The 21766-nt window shown below is 34.3% G+C and overlaps 1 protein-coding gene across 2 annotated transcripts in view; it reads left to right on the forward strand.

Annotated features, from left to right (window-relative positions):
• The first annotated feature begins 3598 nt into the window (after window positions 1-3598).
• The window catches only part of LOC149085652 (uncharacterized), a 66247-nt gene continuing 48079 nt past the window's right edge, over window positions 3599-21766 (forward strand). Inside the window, exons 1-2 of one of the 2 annotated variants that reach the window (XR_016192752.1) lie at window positions 3599-4188; window positions 12918-13246. The gene's annotated coding sequence lies outside the window, so the exon portion shown is untranslated. Of the gene's footprint in view, window positions 4189-12917; window positions 13247-21766 lie in introns of those variants that run through there. The other variant, XM_089232458.1, reaches the window with a different exon arrangement.

Genomic DNA, 21766 nt, shown 5'->3' on the forward strand with positions numbered 1-21766 from the left:
ATTATCCAAGGGGGTGCGGGAAGGGAAAAGTTTGGGAACCACTGAATTAAACATAAGAATATCTTATTAATTGATAGTTTTGGTTATTCGAAATATACTTTTGGTAATAATTAAATATCACCGTTTATTCCATATTGACAATACAATATGAAATAAATCCTGTATGATTTGGAAAATATTGATTATTCAAAAGTGGGGTAAATTTTAAGACTAGACTTGATGCTTATGTAAATTAATGGTAAAAATCAGTTCTTAAAGAGCATTATATGAAATAGTTTCATATTCAAATAAAATGGTTTGGATCTTTTTCGAGTGTTAAATAAATGAGATAATCTGGAATATGCCGAAAAAGTACTTTTCCTCTTTTTATGTGGAGCATTCAGAAAGACAATCGTGTGAAAGGAATTGATATGTCCCAGAAAATTCATCTAATTCTCAGGATGTTCCCAACATGGACTAAATTTCCTGTTAATTCGTTTAGAAAACATCAAACATTCAGTTTTCACATGTTATGATATTGTCTAAAAAAGATACTAATATTTTAGTGCAAGATGCTGCAATTGCATTAACAAATTTTTTCGGTTATAGACAGTGATGACATTGACAGAATGGTGGCGCCACGATATTATTTGTTGTTCCACACATTAACGCTGATGTATTTTTATCTAATAAGATCAGATAAGATACATCAGCGTTATCTAAAAATGAGGAAAACTTTTACCTCATTTAAAAAAAAAATCTAATTGATTATAGTATTCTTTTGTTTTGCCAGAACAGAAAAATTGGGGCATTATTATTTTATTATTGTACATAAATTTATTAAACAAACTGATATGAGGTTTGTTTAAAAATAAAAAAAATTATACAAAACATATGAGGTTATCGAATAAAATAAAATGACCCGCAATGTGTAATTCAATAATTTATTTTTATGCATAGAGGAAATAGAGTAGAGTAGTATGGGATAGTCAGGTTTTCTCTGCCTTTAGGCATGGCATCCAAATGGAACAGTGATAAACAATTTCAAAATGCCCCCATGATGCTATAGCGTCATTGTCACTCGGTTGCCACCACCATCACGGCTGCTATAGGAGAATATTTGTTTCCCCCCCTAAAAATGTACTTATGCAAATTTCGAAAACCTTTATTAATGATTAGAACAGAGTCTAATGATTTGCAAATAAGCCAAAAGTGTTGTGTTTTATTGCGTTGTGCTTATTTTTATTTTGTAATGCTTTTTCCGGTTAAATGGAACGATTTTTTTTTCATTGATGGTGTGTCGTGTAAGATGAAATACACTCATGTCCATAAATTAAGGATAATGCCAGCTACGGCAAATAAAGGTTCAGAAAAAAAACAAACGTTACTTATTCATAAAGCCCATTTATTAAACAAAAGATAAAGAACAAAAACAATGGTGTTTGTATGATACCATTCATAAAAACTACGATTTTTGCTCCCTGGAGCAATTGTAAAAAATATCTCCTTTACAAAAACTTACTATTACATGGTTGGTATGATGGTTAATACATTGTATGTCTCCCATGCGATGAAATACAGTCCGTACAACGCCTAGGCATGCTGAGTATCAAATTATCGATCTGATCTTGGGGAAGATCACTCCACTCAGCAAGCAATGCTCTTCGAAGTTCCGGTACACATGTAGGAGGTGGTTGACGGGCTGCAACTCGTCGGCCAAGCATGTCCCACACATGCTCTATCGGATTCAAGTCAGGTGAGAATGCTGGCCATTCCATACGGGTTATATCCTCAGATTCAAGGCATTCGTTTACGATGTTTGCTCGGTGAGGACGGGCGTTGTCATCCATAAACACAAATTCTGAGCCCATGGCACCCCTAAACAAACGCACATGTTGTTCCAGAATGATGTCCCGTCCCGATAAATTTGGGCTTTCATGGTTCCGGTTTGAACATGCAGATATGTTCTGGAACCCAGTATAATTCCACCCCAAACGAGCAATGCTGCACCACCGTAACGGTGTCGTTCAATGATGTCTTGGTGGTAACGGGTACCTGGCGTTCTCCATATGAAAGTCCGACGTGAATCAGACTGCAAGCTAAACCTGGACTCGTCGGAAAACATCACACACGCCCACTGTGACGATGTCCACATTGCATGTTCTCTACTTCAGGCTAATCGCTGCCGACAGTAAGTTGCCGTGAGCGGAACACATCTGACAGGCCTGCGAGCATATAGACCAATATCTCCCAAACGTCTATACACGGTTTGCCTTGAAACTGTGGTACCCGTGGCTGCAGATAGCTGACGAGACAGGTCGGATGCTGTGCTCCGTCTGCTTCTTTTGGCAGTTACTGCCAAATACTGGTCTTCATTCGGCGTTGTAACTCGGGGGCGACCTGTACTGTAACGTCTACTGACATTTCCGTTATCTTGGACTCGTTGCCAAAGCCTAGAGATGACACTTTGGGCAATTCCAAGTTCCTCGGATACTTCCATCTGAGTACACCCACATTCCAGGCGGCCGATAATTCTACCACGTAGAAAATCATCCACATGCGTCCTCTGTGTCATAACTATTCGCTTAGGGCACTGAGCGCCTTACAGAAGAACTGTTGTGAACAATTTTACTTCTTTGCCACCATTCCTTATATACTCCCCTCTTACACTCTCGTCATTGTGACGTACTATCGGCATCATCTAGTGGCTTCCTGAAATTTGCATATCATTCTTGCAGATGTGTGTGATAATTCTACAGGTGAAATTTTTACTTTAGATTTCGATTTCCGTGTGATTCTGAATTATCCTTAATTTATGGACATGAGTGTATTATAAGTATCGTGATGGAAAGTTTAGTAAGACAGAAGGGGAAATGTCTTAAATTAATGTTTCCTGTTCACCAACTTTGACTCTTGTAGGGCAGAATAGGAACGTGAAATTTTTTGGCCCCTGTAAATGATGCCTATGACACCACAGCATTATAAACTACGAAAAAAAAAACAAACGAAACCTCTTTTTTATTGTCATAGACTTACTTGTTATGTTGAATTGTCAAAATTCATCATAACATTACATTAACTTAATCTTAAAATAGTTTTAATTGTAGAGAAAAGAAAAGATTATTATATTGAATAGATTTTGCCTTATGTTGTATTTGTACAGTGGAATCTTACATAATTAATCATTTGATATATATTATGGTACATATAATAATAATAATAGTGGAAAGCAAAATCTATTCTATAGAAAGTTTAGGCCTTAAGATACAGTTGTACACGGTACTGCTGCCTTGGGGCCCCAGATGAGAAACACGGGTCGAATTACAAAGGGTTGTAAGAGAGTGAAAGAGATGGTCATCGAGCCATATAAGGTAATGTTTGTTTTTCAGGGGGTGTGATTAAGGGTCCTTGGCGAGAAGAATTTCTCCGAAGGTCTTAACAGTCCCCTTAAGTTTCCCCCTTTTTTCTGTTGTACCTCATTCCCCCTCTCTCTCTCCCTTCTCCGCCAACTGTAAATTAAAACGCCGAATAATTCCCTTCAGGACCTGTACTCAGTACATTTTCATATAGTTTTGGATCGCCAAGGGGCCTTTTTAACATACCCTCTGGGAAAATTCGCTCGCAGTCTGAGGAGATAATTTTTCAACGCTACTGTCGGAGGAGAGTTTTTGCTCTCGCTTGTAATTGAAGCTTGCGCGAGTTATATATGTTCGCTCGCTGGTGATTTGAATTTACTATGTGCCTCGTTGAAAATAATTACGCTACCCGAAATGTAACATTCACGCTCCTGTGTTCTCGAGTAAATCGCGTGCGTCTACCGCTATGTGATAAATAACGATTGCACGAAAGAGCAGAAATCATATGGATGGAGGGTCTGGATCAATGGTCATTCCAGCAATTACTATGATAGAGGACGGCTTCGCCTTCCAAAAGGCCGATAGTAGCCAGCTACCGATAGTAGCCAGCTAGCGATAGTAGCCAGTCGGTGAGTGCCCCTACCAACCTGTTCCTGAGAGGTGCTCTTAACAACAGGAGTGCTCCTACGAACCTGCTCCGGAAAGGTGTTCCTAACAACAGGAAGGATTCCTAGCCGCCAGTGACCTGCAGAATATGCGGGAAAATAAATTCCGTCTTCACTATGGACAAACCTCCATGCTCACCTTTTCGAGCTTCAACCGTAGTTTGCATAAATAGACAGAACGATAATATGTAAGTTTTTTTTTTATTTAAATCATTGTAAAGCGATGTTGTTTTTTTTTTGTCTCGGAAAATCTAACCTTCTGTAGATGTTTACATTTATATGTATAACCTTTTTAATTGTTAAAAGGTAGCTACCCACACCATTATTTTCTATTGTTAAAAATTAAATATCTTCTTTTCCTTAAAATTTGACTCTGATTTACTTGCTCATGAAAGTGTTGTGTTGTTTTCTTTCATCTTATGGATTGCTAAACCCCTTGTCTTGATCCTGCAATATTTATTCGAACCTGGGTGAATGGATTCCGATTTTGAATCAAAGAAAAATATAAATTAAAGAAGAAAGGATCAAGACAGACTCACCAAATCTTGTTAGTTATTAATTCAAATTAGTTTTCTTCATTATTAGCCCTCCACATCCCTTTTCCGCATTACTCCACGCGTAAGTGATTTTTTTCAAATACTTTTTTTCTCTCAGTTGTAATATTTATTTTTAAATACGATACACTCATCAATGTAAAGATAAGAAATCAAGTTTCATAGAAATAGAGATTTCAGGTTTCTATGACGTTTCGAATTGGAATGATTGAAAAATAAAAGTGGCATTCCCGAATAAACTTTATGCAGTTTTTTAAACAGAAAAATAAGTGCATCTAGGAAGGCGGACATCAACTTGTATAATTCATGTAATGATATATCATTCAATCGGTCCACAAAGAACTTGGCAAATAATTATCTTCTATTTTTCATTAAGAATAACTTCGGAAATAGCGAACAAGAAGTAAATTCAGATTTTATTTTAATAAATTCCAGTTTTAACAAATTCTCAAAAAAGTGTCGAGCTTTTCCACTAGTAACTAGATGGAACAGAGTTTTTCTTCTGAAAATTTGAATTATTTCGTAATCACTGTAATTTTCGAACATGAATTTCGTCTTTGCTTTAACTCGAAAAAAAAAACTCCATCCCAGTACATACCATAATTATTCGTTAAGTCAGAATTATTTAATGAACTACGCAACAGTTTTCTGGTTCATCCAACCATTGTCACCAAACAGTGCTGATGATACAAGATATGAATTTCTGCATTATTTTTATTTATACAAAAAGAAGTAAATATTTTTTCGCGATGCATTAAACCATTACAGAACCATCAATTAAAACTAAAAGAGAAGAGTTGTAATTTTTTTGCCAACATTTGTAACGCAGCCTGAGAGAATAACAAATTTTTCGTAATTATCCAACTCGGAGTGGCTCACGAGAACACACGCATCGTTCCAGTCAATTAAGCCCATATTTTCTACATTTTCGCTAATTCTGCTGATTCAGATCCTTTTGCAAACATAATTAAAAAAAAAAGAACGTTTTCTGGTTTATTCGAAATAATTATTTTGTATCAAACTAACAGCATTTATTGATTGAGCTGCTCTGCAATGCAACCAAAGCATCAACGGAGCTTACATAAAAAGAAATTAAATTTTCTAGTTCTCTGATTCAAGTATCTATTCAACTTGTGGCCCTTTGCTCTCAACTCAATGATTAATTTGGTTTTGAATCAAATAATTTTCATCATTCAGTGGATACCTCGTTTTTCTTTCATGTTTCATCATTTGCATCAGTTGCTGAGCGATTTCCAATTATTTCTTTTAGCATATGTTGCCTCGTTCTTTTATTTCTAATAAAATTGATAAAAATAATTTCTTCACCGAAACGAATAACTCTGAAATGGTTTATTATCATGACATTGGGAGCTTCTATTCATGCAGTTTCCAAAGATGGTAGTCAATTGGGAGCATTTTTATTTCCTATTGGAAAGTGGCATCTATCTCGAGAAACTTATAAATAATTATATTCATGAAATATATTTCAATGATAATTCAAAATTAATTCTGACGGTGGAAAACATTGAATTGAGAGAACTTCTGATAAAACCATGCATATTTATAGGGGGGTCCAGAAATTTCCCCTCAGACATTTTGCACCTGCTACGTCTCGTCGCCGGTACATTTCGTCTGCCCTGACCGCATTAGTGTCCCAGAAAGTAAGACGCTGACTGCGTGAGAAGCCAAATGGTTGAGTGAATGACAGTATGAGTGAATAAGGGACTGTATGGGTGACTAGGTGAGTTTGCGATTTACTGAATAAGTGAGTGTGAGTGATTGTATGGGGGAGGGAAATGACCATATAAGTGTGTAACCAAATGATTGATCAAGTGTGTGACAGAATGAGTGGACGTGTGACCGTATGAGTAGCCAAGTGAGTTGGGAAGTGACCACATGAGTAGCCAAGTGATAAGTGAGTGACCACATGAGTAGCCAAGTGAGTAGTTGAGTGACTGTATGAGTAGCCAAGTGAGTAGGTGCGCGACCGTATGAGTGAGTGTGGGTAGTTGAGTGATCGTATGAGTAAATGAGTGTGAGTGACTGTACGGGTGTGTGAACGACAATATGAGTGAGCACAAAGTGAGTAATCAGTTTAGTGACCGTATGAGTGAGCACAAAGTGAGTAATCAGTTTAGTGACCGTATGAGTGAGCACAAAGTGAGTAATCAGTTTAGTGACCGTATAAGTGAGCACAAAGTGAGTAATCAGTTTAGTGACCGTATGAGTGAGCACAAAGTGAGTAATCAGTTTAGTGACCGTATGAGTGAGCACAAAGGGAGTAATCTGTTTAGTGACCGTTTGAGTGAGCACAAAGTGAGTAATCAGTTTAGTGACTGTATGAGCGAGCACAAAGTGAGTAATCAGTTTAGTGACCGTAAGAGTGATCATTAAATGTTTGTAAAACGGTTTAATCGCATTTTGTGTGATGATTGTGTAAATCAGGGTGACATCTGTAACTCCTGTAAACAGACTATGAAACCATCATCCACTCAAAATTTACAAATCATGAAATTTTTATTTTTCATTGTGAAATACTCATTAGGTACTTTGCTTTTGATCAGTTTGAATTAGTTTCTTCATTTTGAACCCCGTAATCTATATTATCCCGTACCAACGTTTGTAAACGCTTTTTTTCCTGGTATATTTATTTTTAAATGAGATACACTTGTGAGTGTAAAGACAAGATACCAAATTTTTCAAAAGTACAGGTTTCAGGTTTCTATCTTGTTTAGAAATGGAGTAATCGAAAAAAAGACATGGTAATTCCTGTACCCGAACCTCATATATATATAGAAAGTCGATTCCCGTTTTAACGAATATTGTTATAGCGAAAAAAAAACTTGTTTTAACGAAAACTTTTCTAATCCCGCAGATAAGTTTACATAGGAACAATTTGAAAATCTGGAATTTCTTTATAACGAAATTCAGTTTTGACGAAGGGATTCCTCCGGTCTCTTGCAGTTCATTATAACGAGATTCGTCTGTATTTAACTAAACCAAGTATTTACATACATGACGCAAACATTTTCTTTATTTTCAATCGATTTTTGTTCGATTATTAGTTCTACGCTATTTTATCATGCGCGCAATGTGCTTATATAACATTTTATCTCACTGTTTGAAAATGTAATATTAGTTAATATTTTAGTTAAGTAAAATTATTAATTAATGCCAATTATTAGTTGATGTTTGCAAAAACTAAGTACTGCATGAAAGATATGGAGAACATAACGCTGGTATAGCATAGCAAAACAATCGAAAATGTGTACCGAATTTGAAATAAATCAATGGTTTTAATGATATTTCTGCAAGAGTATAGCACTATTGAAATGTAATTAATTAAATGCTGTAATTATAAAATGCAATTAAGTGTAATTATAAATGCTACTAAATGCTATAATTAACAAAATCCTATTAACGCTTTGCATGTTACCAGTAATATATTGAATATTGCACTGTCCGATTAATACTCTTGTCTGATAAATAAGCAGAAAATCTATTATTTACTGCGTACTTATCTCTCTATAATCAATGATTTTTAATGTTTTGTCTGAAATTAATGACAATATTCTTCTTAATGTCCAAGCAGCAATAAACAAAAATACTCTAATTAAATCTGTTCACTCTAAGAGAAAATAATAACAACAAAAAATTGAATTTATATTTTTCCCTCTAGTTTTTCAAAGAGGGCGAAATAATGATAAGCATCGCATAAACAAGACTTTTTCTCAGGTTTGAATTTCATCAATTAATTTCGATAGATTATATGTTAGAGTATCTGTTCGCCGTTCGAAACACAACACCGTAATTGCTCCCGATTCGAAAAGTATATACATTCTATTGGAGGTTTCATCATGGTTTTGATGAATCTCTCCCGCAAGTGTTATTGTTGGCACCGTTTAAATACTTTTGAAGAAAAGCTCTCTGTGTCCATTGGCCGAAGAAGTGCGATTCATCATCTGAGACTGACATCCACGGGTTGGGAAAACAATTATTGGGGGGAAGGGCGAAATAAAAGAAAGTAGAAATGGGCGAGGGTTCGGGCAAGATTAATGAAAATGCGCTTCTTTCCTTATTTTTAGTTTTTTTTTGGAATTTTCTAGAAGATTGGAGGCCCTCCTACAGCGTGCTGATATATATTTCATTTATTATTTCTAACTCCTAAAAAAGAAATCACTCTTTTTGGTCATCAGATGATAATGCGTTTTTTTCCCTTTGTTACATTCGATTTATTAAGGGTTTAATAGATTTTTTTTTTCGAAGAAAAATATGAAAGCGATGCAATATGCATATATCTTTTGAGAAAAAAAAAACGGTCCCTTAGAATTCGTGGGAGATGGTTTAACGCATTTTAAGTTTGACATTCGTATAAGTGATTGATATTCCTGTTAAGATTTACTTTGAACGTATGACATACCAATAAACTATCATAGAGAGATGAAGTGGAATTGAGAAGGGCTCGATACATCAAGAAAATTTATGGAAAAGGGTTTTTATGTGTCTTTTAACAGATACAGATGCCTCGAAGTTGTCTTGTGGCTATGGTCGTTTTAGTTGAGAAACTCCAGTCAGTGCAGGACTGGTCAACAATGACTACTAATATCTATTTTTTGTTTTACCGCACAACCAACTCCTGTCATATCGCCATTCGGCAATTTACTACCGATTGAGTTGGATCGAAAATCTTTCTCGCTAGAGAAAGTCATGTTGCACTTTTGTTCTCGTCTTGGACAGAGGGAACTTCTGGCGGTAGCATATCGGTCGAAAATGACTAACTATCCACAAAATACATCCCGACTGGATAATAAAAAGCCTCCAGGCTTTTCTAAAAATCAAACCAAAGGTTTTTTTTGCATCAATAACTTGACTGCCAGCTCACTGTCCAGCTTGTACTTGGTGGTGGCTAATTTGGCCTTTATCTCATCAACCGTTTGCCGCAGAGGCATGATTACAATTTAAAAAAATGCTCAAAATGTATTCAAAATTCACTCTACACCAGTGCGAGAGTGAAAATACGGTGTCTTAAAAAAAAGCGAAATTTTATATGGTCTCCCGCTTCCCCTCTAATTACCAATTAGAAATTTTTCGCCCTGCCTCTCCTGAGGCCCATAAAAAAAGTCCCATCTTCTTAAAGTTCAATATTCGTTACGATATTTTAATTCAAAATCCGGAGAAAACAGTTGGGGGGGGGAAGTAAAACCTACCGGACAAAATCATCCTTTTCACTGATTTATGCTATTCTCTCCCAACTATTTTCTATTTTTTTTTAAATTTAAATAAGTCAACGTATATTGAACTTAGAAACGTGAAATGAACTTAGAAAAATAACTAATGCTATTAAAAAACGTTAATAGCATTTTATTAATTATAGTATTTAATGGCAATTATAACTAAAGTTAACAACATTTTAAATATAGCATTTAATTGATTAGCGTTTACAAAACTCTTCAGAAACTTCACTCTAGTAGAAATACCATTAAAACAAAAGATTTATTTAAAATTTGGTACATATTTCTGATTGTATATTCTATGCTATACCAGCACAATGTTTTCCATATCTTCAATACTTTATTTTTGCAAACACTAACTAATAACTTAACGTAACTGAAACATTAACTAATAACATTTTCAAACTGTAGGATAACTATATAAACACATTGCTTGCATGATAAAATAGCATAAAACTAATGCAACTGAATAAAAATTGATTCAAAATAAAAAGAAAACAGTTTGATCCATCATATCAGACAAAATATTTGCTATCAATTTATTATTTGATCTGTTTGGATATGCATTTAGGAAGTGCGGGTAATATGAACACTATTATTATTTTTCCGATTTCTCCAATTTAAAGCATGATGGAAACCGGAAACCTGTGATTTTTGAAAAGTAGGAATCTTGTCTTTTCACTGACAAGTGTATCGTATTTAATTAAAAATAAATGCCACGTCTGAGGAACAAAAAAAGCGTTAGAAAATATCCTTCTCTCTATAGGATAAACTGGAATATATACCAGGGTCAAAATGAAGAAATCTAATTCAAATTGATCAAAAACAATATTTAATGAGCTTACGACACGGAAAATAAAGATTTATTCTTTTTTTTTGTAGCTAATGATGTGGTGGCTTTATAACGAAGAAACAACTATATTTTTAGAATGTGAGAAGAATTTATGGGTCCAAAAGCCAGAAACAGAATAAATTTCCAAAATTCTATAAATTTTAATTTTATAACCAATGAATCAAACAAAATCCAAGTTGTAATGGATCTTCAGATCTCTGAAACTTAATCTTTATAAAATTTAATTTCGCTAAGTTTTGTGGAATAATTATTATCAAGTTTAAAAATTTCTTTCAACTTTGTTTTCAACTTGATGAAGCTGCTAGAAAACGGAATTCTACATGTTTATACTATGCATTTGTTTCACATTTGTGTGAAATTATTATATACCCAGATGGTAGTTGAAATTTTATTATTCTTAGGGACGAGAGATATTATAAATGTTTAATTGAAGAACAATGTATAAGAGGTGAAAATAGAAAGCGAAATGAAATATAGTAACGTCTAAAAATGTAAGTATTTATTTTTTACTGTGTATCCCTTTTAGACTGTGGTGCCACAAATGCGTTTGTGGTTATTGCTCACTGTTGATTTTTTTCTTTTTGACCTCTGGGAGCTCTAACTTGAACAGTAATGTTAGTTTTGGATTAGAAATATGGCGAATATGAACTTTGAGGAAGCAATATGAACTTTCGTCAGAAAGCAGCAATCCAAGTTAAACTTCCATGGGTGGGGTTTAAGTTTAAGATCGCGTCCAAGAGAAAGTGCCTGCGAGAGAAATGGAATTTATTACGTAAAATTTTTAAAAATAAAATTCTGGAAAAAATTGTATGTGAAGAGATAAATATACTATACGCGTTATCTAGGCAGAAAAAAGTTGAACGAGGTGAATAATTTCTTTACAAAAAAATTGAAATTTGAAAAACAAAATTGAAAAAATAAAGATTTGCTGACATTTATGTATTTAATGCATTTTTTTGGATCAAAAATGCAAAAACATTTTGAAAATTCCAGAAAAATAAACGCTCGGGTATGAAAGGGAGGATACATCTCGAATCTTAACACCAGAAGTAGAAGAAATCATTGTATGTGTGGTAGGTGTTATATATTACACCTATCATATAATAAATATGTATTTCATGCACGTAAAAAATTACACATAGCAATCCTTTTATAGTAAGTACAGTATACATTACGTTTGCCAACTAGATATCCGTTTCCAATACCAATATCTTCTTACACTACTATTTATACAGGAAATTTTTCTTTTCCATTTCGTCGGTTCCTTTCATTTTATGCTGGAATACTCACACGTACGGGATTTATATTTATAGGTAGAAAGAGAAGAGATGAAGAAGAAAATTCACGACTCGCATCCATAGTAAAGTGTAAAAGGTGAAAATTCCTACGGGAGTCATTTTATGCGGCCTATTTTATCCAAAGTTTATCTCGCAGAAGAAATGAAATACATAAATTACGAATCTTATAGTCTCAGTTATATTAAGGATGGTAACGTTACACATATATACGAGTATATGTAAATATATTGCGACCGTGATTTTATACTGTTTCTTTCAGGCAGTCTCACGTAAATACGATCGAATTTACTCTAGCTTTTTCTTTTTCTTCCCTCCATTATGAGTGTATCGAAGTTTTTCCTGCAAAGAGAAAACTCGTTTTATGCATTAAATCAGTAGAGAATACTTCAATGTCACAGTATTGGGATGTCAATATTAACTCTACTAATTCATTCAACGTTCGATGCCGTTCTAACCATTATTCCATTGGTAATCAATACAAAAATATAACTTCAATCGTTATTTCCAGTGAAAATATCTATTCGAATACTTTTTATGGTTACTTTTTTGAATCCCTTCATAATTGTCTAAACATCTAATATTGTGTCACAATTTATTGATTTATAATATGAAATTTATTGATTTTTTTCAGTTCTCTGTATGATTTAAATATCATTAAAAATGCAGTAAAAGGGTATATAAAGATGTTTAAATACCTTAAAAACCCGAGTATACACTCTTCATTTTACTCTCACTGAACATTTTACATGCCAAATTAAGATTTGATTTGTTTGGTTTTTTTTAAATTTATTTCCCCTCTGATCTTTTAGTTTAGATACATCAACCATAAAATGCATGAAAAAAATTTCTTGTGTGTTTTGTGGACTTGCCCATATCCATAGAAACAACATGAAAATTAAAAACAAAACAATTAAATTTTATTCTTCCTTCTAAATAGGGGATACGTGCTGAAATAAATGAAATTTTTGTTTTGTAAATTAGGTTTGGAATCTTTCACGTACAGGGAAAAATGCAGTTCTTTTAGGTAAGAAAAAAATATTTTTTCTAATTAATAAACCCGATATTCTCGATCGGGAACATTGGCCATTAAAAGGTTAAAATCTGAAGACATTTTATAGGCACATTCATTTCTTGAATAGTAGCTTATATTAAAATTTTGGGATTTGTTGCTAATAACAAAATAACATTGCTATCGAAAAGAATGAAAATAGTTTACTAGAATGGAAGGAGAAAAAATGAACTAAACATATTCAAAGAAAGTAGAGAAAAAAAAACAGAAAAGAACATAGAGGTGAATGTGATAAGATCAAAGGAGATAATAAAGTGTAAGAAAAAAAAACAACAAAGAAAGTATGTGGAATAGAATAATAAATATGTTCAAAAAAAGAAAAGAATCAAGTGTGGAAAATATTAAAGGGGAAAAGGATTTTTAAAAAAGATGAAAGAAATAAACCCAAAAAAGGGGAAAAAATTAAAATTAGTTAAAATATACAAAAGAAAAAAATGCAAAAAAGATAAAAAAATATAAATGTAAAACAAAAAAAATAAAGTTGAAAAATGAAGTACTTTTCTAAACATATATATATTTAAAAACATTATTTTACATGCACAATTTTTTTCTGAAATGCGTTTTTAATTGGAACATTTCATCATTTTCACCGCACCACGGTCATTTTCTGCACACGAGAGCTAATTAAACCGGGACCTACAAGTTACTGCCGATTCCGAACGGCAGTCTTGTTTTTTATACTCATCGAGAGGTCGGTGCACTGACCCTTCGATGGGGGACTACCTGCGGTAGCAATTTTTTCTGTGGTCACGTCGCCGTTTCTGTTGTACCCCTGTGTCAGGAAAGTTTTCTGACAAGGGCGAACCGGGTATCGAACTCGCGACACCTCTAAACATCCTGTGGCACTTTAGGCGAGTATCTAATACAAATACAAACACAAACTCCCCAACAGGTAAAATGCCCAACCAGGTGGCTGAAAAAGCATGCCTATGTATTACTCCTTCTTATAAAAAGAAATAAGTAATAAATGAATATTAAAAAAAAAAGAAACGAAATAAGTGTAAAAAAAGGTAACAGAAATAAGAAAGATGGCAGATAAAGTAAAAGAAAGAAACAAAGATATGAAAGGCAAAAAAAACCAAAAAAAAAAACAAACAAACAAAACAGATATAACAAAGAAAATAAAATGTAGATAGAGAATGAAAGAAGAAAATGAAGAAGATAGAGAATGAAAGAAGAAAATGAAGAAGATAGAGAATGAAAGAAGTAAATGAAGAAGATAGAGAATGAAAGAAGAACATGAAGAAGATAGAGAATGAAAGAAGAAAATGAAGAAGATAGAGAATGAAAGAAGAAAATGAAGAAGATAGAGAATGAAAGAAGTAAATGAAGAAGATAGAGAATGAAAGAAGAACATGAAGAAGATAGAGAATGAAAGAAGAAAATGAAGAAGATAGAGAATAAAAGAAGCAAAGAAGAAAGAAAATAAAAAAAGAAGCAAAGAAGAAAGAAAATAAAAAAAGAAGCAAAGAAGAAAGAAAATAAAAAAAGAAGCAAAGAAGAAAGAAAATAAAAAAAGAAGCAAAGAAGAAAGAAAATAAAAAAAGAAGCAAAGAAGAAAGAAAATAAAAAAAGAAGCAAAGAAGAAAGAAAATAAAGAAGGATGATCAGAACAAAGAAAAATTCAGGGATGAAAGAAAAGGGGGAAATCGGGAGTATGAAATGAAAGAGAAATTTCACTTGAATTGATTAAAAAGAAGACTATATTGTGCAAGGGCGGAATACGGGGGGGGGGCATGGGGGGCAATCCCCCCCCCCTGCGTCAAAGGTAAAGCCGCCTGATCTAATGTATTTGCGTATACATTAGACCCCCAGACATTCAAGTCTATCCCCGCCTATGAAATGGTGAAATGATTCACTATACACACAGAATTTATAAATACAAATACGAAAAAAGGCCAGAACAGGCAAAATGCCGAACAAGGTCGCTGAGAAAAAGATGCCCATAACAAATATCAAGCAGAGACCTATCTGAGGAGACACTTCGTTTTAAACAGCGAGATTATTGTTTTTGTCACTTTATAGGCATTTTATGCACACCTGGTATACTTACCATAATTCCCCGTGTGTAATCTACAAACGCAAATTTCGTTACTTTGAGAAAAAAAAATTCACCATAAAGTCCGCAGCCGCTTATAATCCACACCTGAAAAAATTTCATTTATCCGTAATAAAATCTTAATGAATGCAAGTTGTTGTTCGTTACGATTTTTCAGAAAAATGCCAATTTTTATCAGTCCCCTGTGGACGTCATGTATGACATTCAAGTAAGTATAAAAAACATTTATCTTTTCACACGTTAATTTTCAAAATAATATATTTTTTCGGTATAAAACTGACAATCCATGGATTACACACAGAAAAATACGATGGACTCTTATCGTATGGTCCATACTGAGTTGGCCTTTGACCTTGACGTGCGAAGGGAGGGTTCATTTTCCAAGGAGGGGAAGGAAGGAAAAGAACTCGCTAAAATACCGCAAAAGACGCGAACGGAAAATACCAACTAGCTCCTTTTCCCTGAAACCTTTTTACCGAAACAAGATAAATGGAATCACCCATCGTGAAGTTTCATGGCGTAGCCAGAGGCCAACTCAATGTGGGTGTACAATATTTACCGTTTATACCAGTTTTTCTTCCGAAAGACTATTATTTTATGTCTTATATCGAGGTATCATTATGCTAAGCACTTGGTATGGCGGAATTGTACGGGTGATCTTTTTTTTCATAACAAAATTAGCCCGTTTCCGGAAAATTCACCAACCAACAATTCATGGAACGGAGAATCGTTGGGAAAATTCACCGCGCATCAACAGTTCAGCATGAGTGAATGAATGATCGAATGAGTGAGCATATGAGTGAACGAGAGAGCGAATGAATGCGTCACCAAATAGGTCGCTCGCTCTGTTACTCCCCGACTATGCCGCTCATTCAATCACTAATTGACCAGGTCGCTTACTCGCTTACTAAGTGATATGTACTAGGTCGCTCACTTTGTTATACTCCCTGACTATGTCACTCACTCTGTCACACACAGGTCACGCACTTACTAAATAGGTCACTCACTCACTCTGTAGATCACTCAGTCCATTGATGCGTTACTCAATATTACACTCACTCAATAAAACGCTCACTATTACATTCACTCACCAAGTCGCTCGCTCACTCACTAGGCCACTTTATGTCTAGGTTGCTCATTCACTCACCATGTCATTCACTCTATGTCTAGGTTGCTCTTTCCCTCACTATGTCGTTCTCTCTATGTCTAGGTTGCTCATTCACTCACTATGTCGTTCACTCTATGTCTAGGTTGCTCTTTCCCTCACTATGTCGTTCACTCTATGTCTAGGTCGCTCATTCTGTCACTCCCTCACTCACTAGTTTGCTGAATCACAAACACCACACAACCATTCTGTCGTCTCTCACTAATTACTGTACCATTTACAAACTCACTCCCTCGGTCATTCCTGGCTCACTGACTCGTGCCGAGCTATTGTCGGTGAATTTTCCGTGAAATAAATTAGCCGCAGGTCTTTAGTGATTGAACCCTGCGTTTTATGTTTACGGAGCCTTCACGGAACCCGAAACGTTAGTGCGAAAGGATACGAATTAGTAGTGTTTGCTATGTTTTTAAACCAACGTCATTATCATAGTTTAGTTAGAAAAGATTATTAAAATCTCGTCTTTGGAGTTTAATTAAGTGAATGTGTGTGTGAAGAGTTATCTCTTTGCCTCTTTTCTACACTCCATTTCCTCGCTTTCTCAGCTTGAGCTGAAATTAATCAATGACGGTGATTCTGTTTGAGCAAATGTTTATGAAAGGGATTCGAGTCTTTCATCGGTGGCATTGAGAAATGAATGAACAATTAACTCTGTGGGGGAAAATTTTCGCGCGATAGTTGTTACAAATTTTCTGTCTAAAACTTTGGGATTCTGGTGTAAAGCGTTTCTCACTCAAGTGCCAAGAGGGTGCTTCCAGGTTCCCCAGCACTTGATGTTTGAAACATCAATTAGCGGTTTCTCTTGGAGATATTTGACTGCTACTAACTCACTCTTTCACTCGGTGCTCTTCGTGACGAGATTGATGTTTAGTTATGGATGTTCAGTGATTTTCGAGGAAAGATACTCGATATCCTAAGCTTTAGAGATGCCTAATTTACTACGAAAAATTAAATCATTGAATGGTGCCATTCTTTTCAAGTAATTGATATTTGAACTAGTGAGTAACATATCTTAATCGTAATTTATTAAATTTGTTAGATGTTTTTCTGTATCAGAATGTACCCCAACTCCAAAATACCATCTTAAGCATTGGAAGCAATAATACTTAAAACATTCAATTAGTTTCAAAAATGAAGAGGAAAAAGAAACAAATATTATCATGAAAACCTTTTGTTTTAAAAAACGTACAACATCAAATAAAAAATCTACAACAAAATTTATTTTGTTTATTTTATTCAACTATTTCACAAAATGCCTTTCTCTTAATTTTCGACAAAACATACTTGTTCTTCATTTTCGAATATATTTACTTGAATTATTGAGATCAAGAATTAAGATTATTTTTATTATTTTTAAATTATCGCCTTTGGCACTTTATTTGATTGGGATTGGCAACTTTACTTGCCTCTGAAAATGTCTTCGCTGTAATTGGCAACATTACTTGCATTTGACGATTTTTCGGCGATGATCGGTGATAATCACTACGGATTGTGATTTCCCGTATTTTTATGAAGAAAATATAGTCAGCCCAGGCATTTAACGTGGTGTGTGTATTGATATCTTTCTGCAGGAAAATCTTTCGCGGGCTGCATGGAAACTCTTGGCGGGCCGCATTTGGAACGCGGGCCGTTGGTTGTGTACCGATGCTTTATATTGTTTGCAACCAGCACAAAAGAGCGTAGGACAATGATTTCCAGCATTACAAGAAACAGAAAAAAAAATACACTTGGAAAAAAAGATCCATAAAATTCAGTGAAAGAAATAGAAATGGGTTTTAGCTATATCATATTATAAAAGACTAGACAACCGACAGACCACAAACATTTTGTATTGGTAATATTGATTGTCCCTGAAATGAGTGGGAGAGATGATATCAAAAGGCTGACTGGATTTAATCCGATGAAAAAAAGTCACCAAAGTCACTGGACAGAAGAAAATGGGAAATTTTGAGATGGTCCAGACGTAGAACGATTGATGATGATGATAATGCCATTTGTAAGGCATGAAACAAGAGGGTCAAATGTAATCAAGCTCGTAACGAATCGGTTTGGTCTCAGACAAAGTGATCCCACAGACGCCATATCAACCAATAGCACAAATACAAACTGCACCACCTCGTCTCGTCCACAAAGAAAAAAGAAATTGGTCAACTATAAAGAAGACTGACTGATGGCACAAGAACAGTACGATGCCGTGGAAATCGAACGATTTAAATTGAGGATGAAATCGATTATGGATTTTATCGGATTAATTATTGATTTCAATATGCAATTTAGGATTTTATATTCGAATTACGATTTAATATGCGATACAGGATTATACGCTTGTATTTCCGATTGTGATCTCGTAATTGATTTTATATTATGATTTTATACTTATATTATGATTTTATACTTATATTATGATTTTATACTTATATTATGATTTTATAGTTGTTATGATTGTAATGAATATTGTGTAATGTATGTCTTTATAAATAAATTGCCAGAGGTATCCTGTATCCTGGGGACAATGAGCCGATATTGCCATATGACAATGTGGCCTGCGTATCTTTCGCTTTGACGGTTTGGTTACAGATGCCACTGGGAAAGATGAAAATCACAAAACTTTTAAAACTTTGAATTATATTGATTGATGGATTTATTTATTCAAATACTAGTGAATTTCAGCAAAACCTCTCTTATCCGGACTCCTCGTGACCTAGGTGATTCGGTTTATGGGATTTTCCGCGTTGTGAATCCAGTTTTGTTTATATATATATATATATATATCCCAAGTTTTCAGAAGCAATAATGTTCCTCTTTGTGCACACATTTTGATTTTTATTTTCATTTAAAAGAAAATTTATAAAGCAATATATATGCATATGAGAATAGATAGTAAGTTAATTTTAAACCGCAACTTCCAAATTACATAACGTACTAGTAAAAAAAAGACAGCATTTACATATTCTTTGAATCTAGGCATTGTGCGTATCCAGAAAAAAAAACCACAACAACCCTGTATAAAATGAGTTGTTTTTTCCTGAAGATCATAAACAGTAGATTTTCCGATTCCGCATTGTTCCCACAACATTCTTGCTGCTTTTACGCTTTCTAGTCTTTCCAAAATTTCATTTTAGGGAGATTTCACGTATAAGAGAAATTGTTATAACTTGACACATTATTTTTCCAATCCAAACTTTTTTCCTCAATCAATTTTTACCGTAAAATTTCATTAAATCCATTTTTAGAATCTGCATACTATATGAAACATCATATAAATTTTAAATTACCTTTCTTTCTTACAGTAATCATAAAATATTGATTTTTGCGAAAGAAAAATATTCCAAGGTACAACAGGGCGGAGGGGGGGGGGGGCTTGCGCTTTAAAGTATGCACTGTTGTATGTTGAAATAGGGTAAAATTACAAAGACCAAAAAGAGGAAGAATAATATAATGGGTATTTTTTAACATAAATCAAAAATTTTAATAAAAAATATCAAAATAATGACACAAATACGATTATTAATATATATATATATATATATATATATATATATATATATATATTAAAGTAACAACAACGGAGTATAAGAGCATATTTATTTTGATGAAATGCATAATTAGTCTACGTTGTACTTGTAGAAAGGAAAATAAAAGTTTTTAAATCTTTAGTTTTAGATCTGGCATTGATGAACAATGGAATATTTTCTTTTCTTCACGTCTCGTCCTAAGGAAGTTTACTTGGTAAAAGTTCTTGTTGGACGCACCCTAACACTGTGTTTTTTTCAAAAAATTTGACTAAGAAATAACTGAAGGTGAATGGAAGAGAATAAATGGAGGTAGCTGAATTTTTTACAAGAAAAAACTATGGAACTGTAATTTAAAATATAAATTGTATTTAATGGCGAAAAAGAGAAATATATATATAAAGAACTAGTTTTAGTAGGGTATTCTGATGTAAACTAGAAAAATTTCAAGCTTTATATTGTTCCGAGGTACATGATGTTCCACCATTTGTGAAAAATATTAATAACTTTTTTCACAGTGATTGGAAGGATTGAGCACTTGGTATGGTTCATCAAGTGATTACATAGAATAGAATTACTATATATAGTTCAATTAAACTGCAATGTTGAGAAACAACGTGACGAAAACAAGCGAAGTATTTTTTTACTCAAATGTGCCAATTGCAAAATATCGGTCAAAGAAACAGGAATGAACACCAGAACTTTGCCACCAGAGTTATACCGTTGTCAAAGACCCCTCCCAGCCCAGCTTCGTGGCAGAGTCAGGGAAGGTAACAGACAAAGAGCTGAACACACATTCAGTTGTAAAGTTATATATTTGTATTATCTCTTGCACTCCAAAAACATCCGCTAAAATGCAATACCAGTAAAAACTATTTCAAGTACTTCAAGGTTTACTATGGTCAAGGTACCACTGTTTACCCTACTTAAAGCGTAATGTTTCCGTTTGTAGAATCAACCTGCCACATCACTTGATGCTTTCGGCATGTTTGGAAATTCACCTCTAGGTAATTACAGAAAATAATAGAGCGCTGGAGAAGTTAAAAAAAAAACACAACAACAACTAAGGTTGACTGTACAGCGCAGGGAAATAAAATGATGAAGGAAAAGTAATTTTGACCGAAACTGACTTTCTTTCACATTCATTAAGACACCAGGCTCTATCAGTGTTTCCACTTTCCCAGAAACCAGAAAATCACAGTGGACATCAACAACCGAAAAAGATATAAAATGAGCCATGTGATGGAAACAGGTGAAATGAAATGTGGATAAAAAACGTTAAAGTGTCCGGATGGGAAAAGACAGAAGTGTCCAGATTATGGGTGTGAGGAATCCCGCCGCGCGCTCTCTGACTCCATTAATTATTTAAATTATAACGTGTATATCTGTCATCACATCGTTCACGCACATGCATCTTTACCGACAGCGCCGCCACAGACATCCAGATTACAGAGGTTCTGTTGTATCCAAACATGCAGTAGCTGCTGCTTATAAGAATCAAATTTTGTTCAGCCATTTTGATTCGTATAAGCGGTTGCTTCTTATATATGGAGAGGTTTTTTGTTGTTGTTCCTACATGGTTACCACTTACGTAAGCAAGGGTTGTGGGGGACTTATGAATATCTTATTAAATATTTTAATTATCAAAATTTTAACAACAATAACATACATAAGGGATTTGCACATGTGGACACCCAGTTTGGCCTGAAAAAAGATTTTGATATCCGAATTGCTTCTGGCTGTGCTCGATGCGCAGCCATAAAATACTATAGCCGCGTTCACATGTGCAAATATTGCGGTCCAGCACTCGCTTGACGACTTTTTTTTCCTTCGTAAAGCCGGGTTTTCTTAGGAGTAGAATTTCTGCGCCGTGTGCAGCGTGAGAATGCTGATTGGTTAAAAACTTGAAATTCAGGGTTTTTTTTGACCAATCAGAGTTTTCACGCTGCATGCACTGTAGAAACCAGCTTCTACGAAAACCCGGCTTTAGGAAAGAAATGGAGAGCATTGGAGAGAAAAAGATCTGGT

The sequence above is a fragment of the Pholcus phalangioides genome, unplaced genomic scaffold (genome assembly GCF_987345545.1).
Source record: "Pholcus phalangioides strain wild (caught in Gottingen) unplaced genomic scaffold, Ppha-v1.0 ptg000006l_1, whole genome shotgun sequence".
Lineage (NCBI taxonomy): Eukaryota > Metazoa > Arthropoda > Arachnida > Araneae > Pholcidae > Pholcus > Pholcus phalangioides.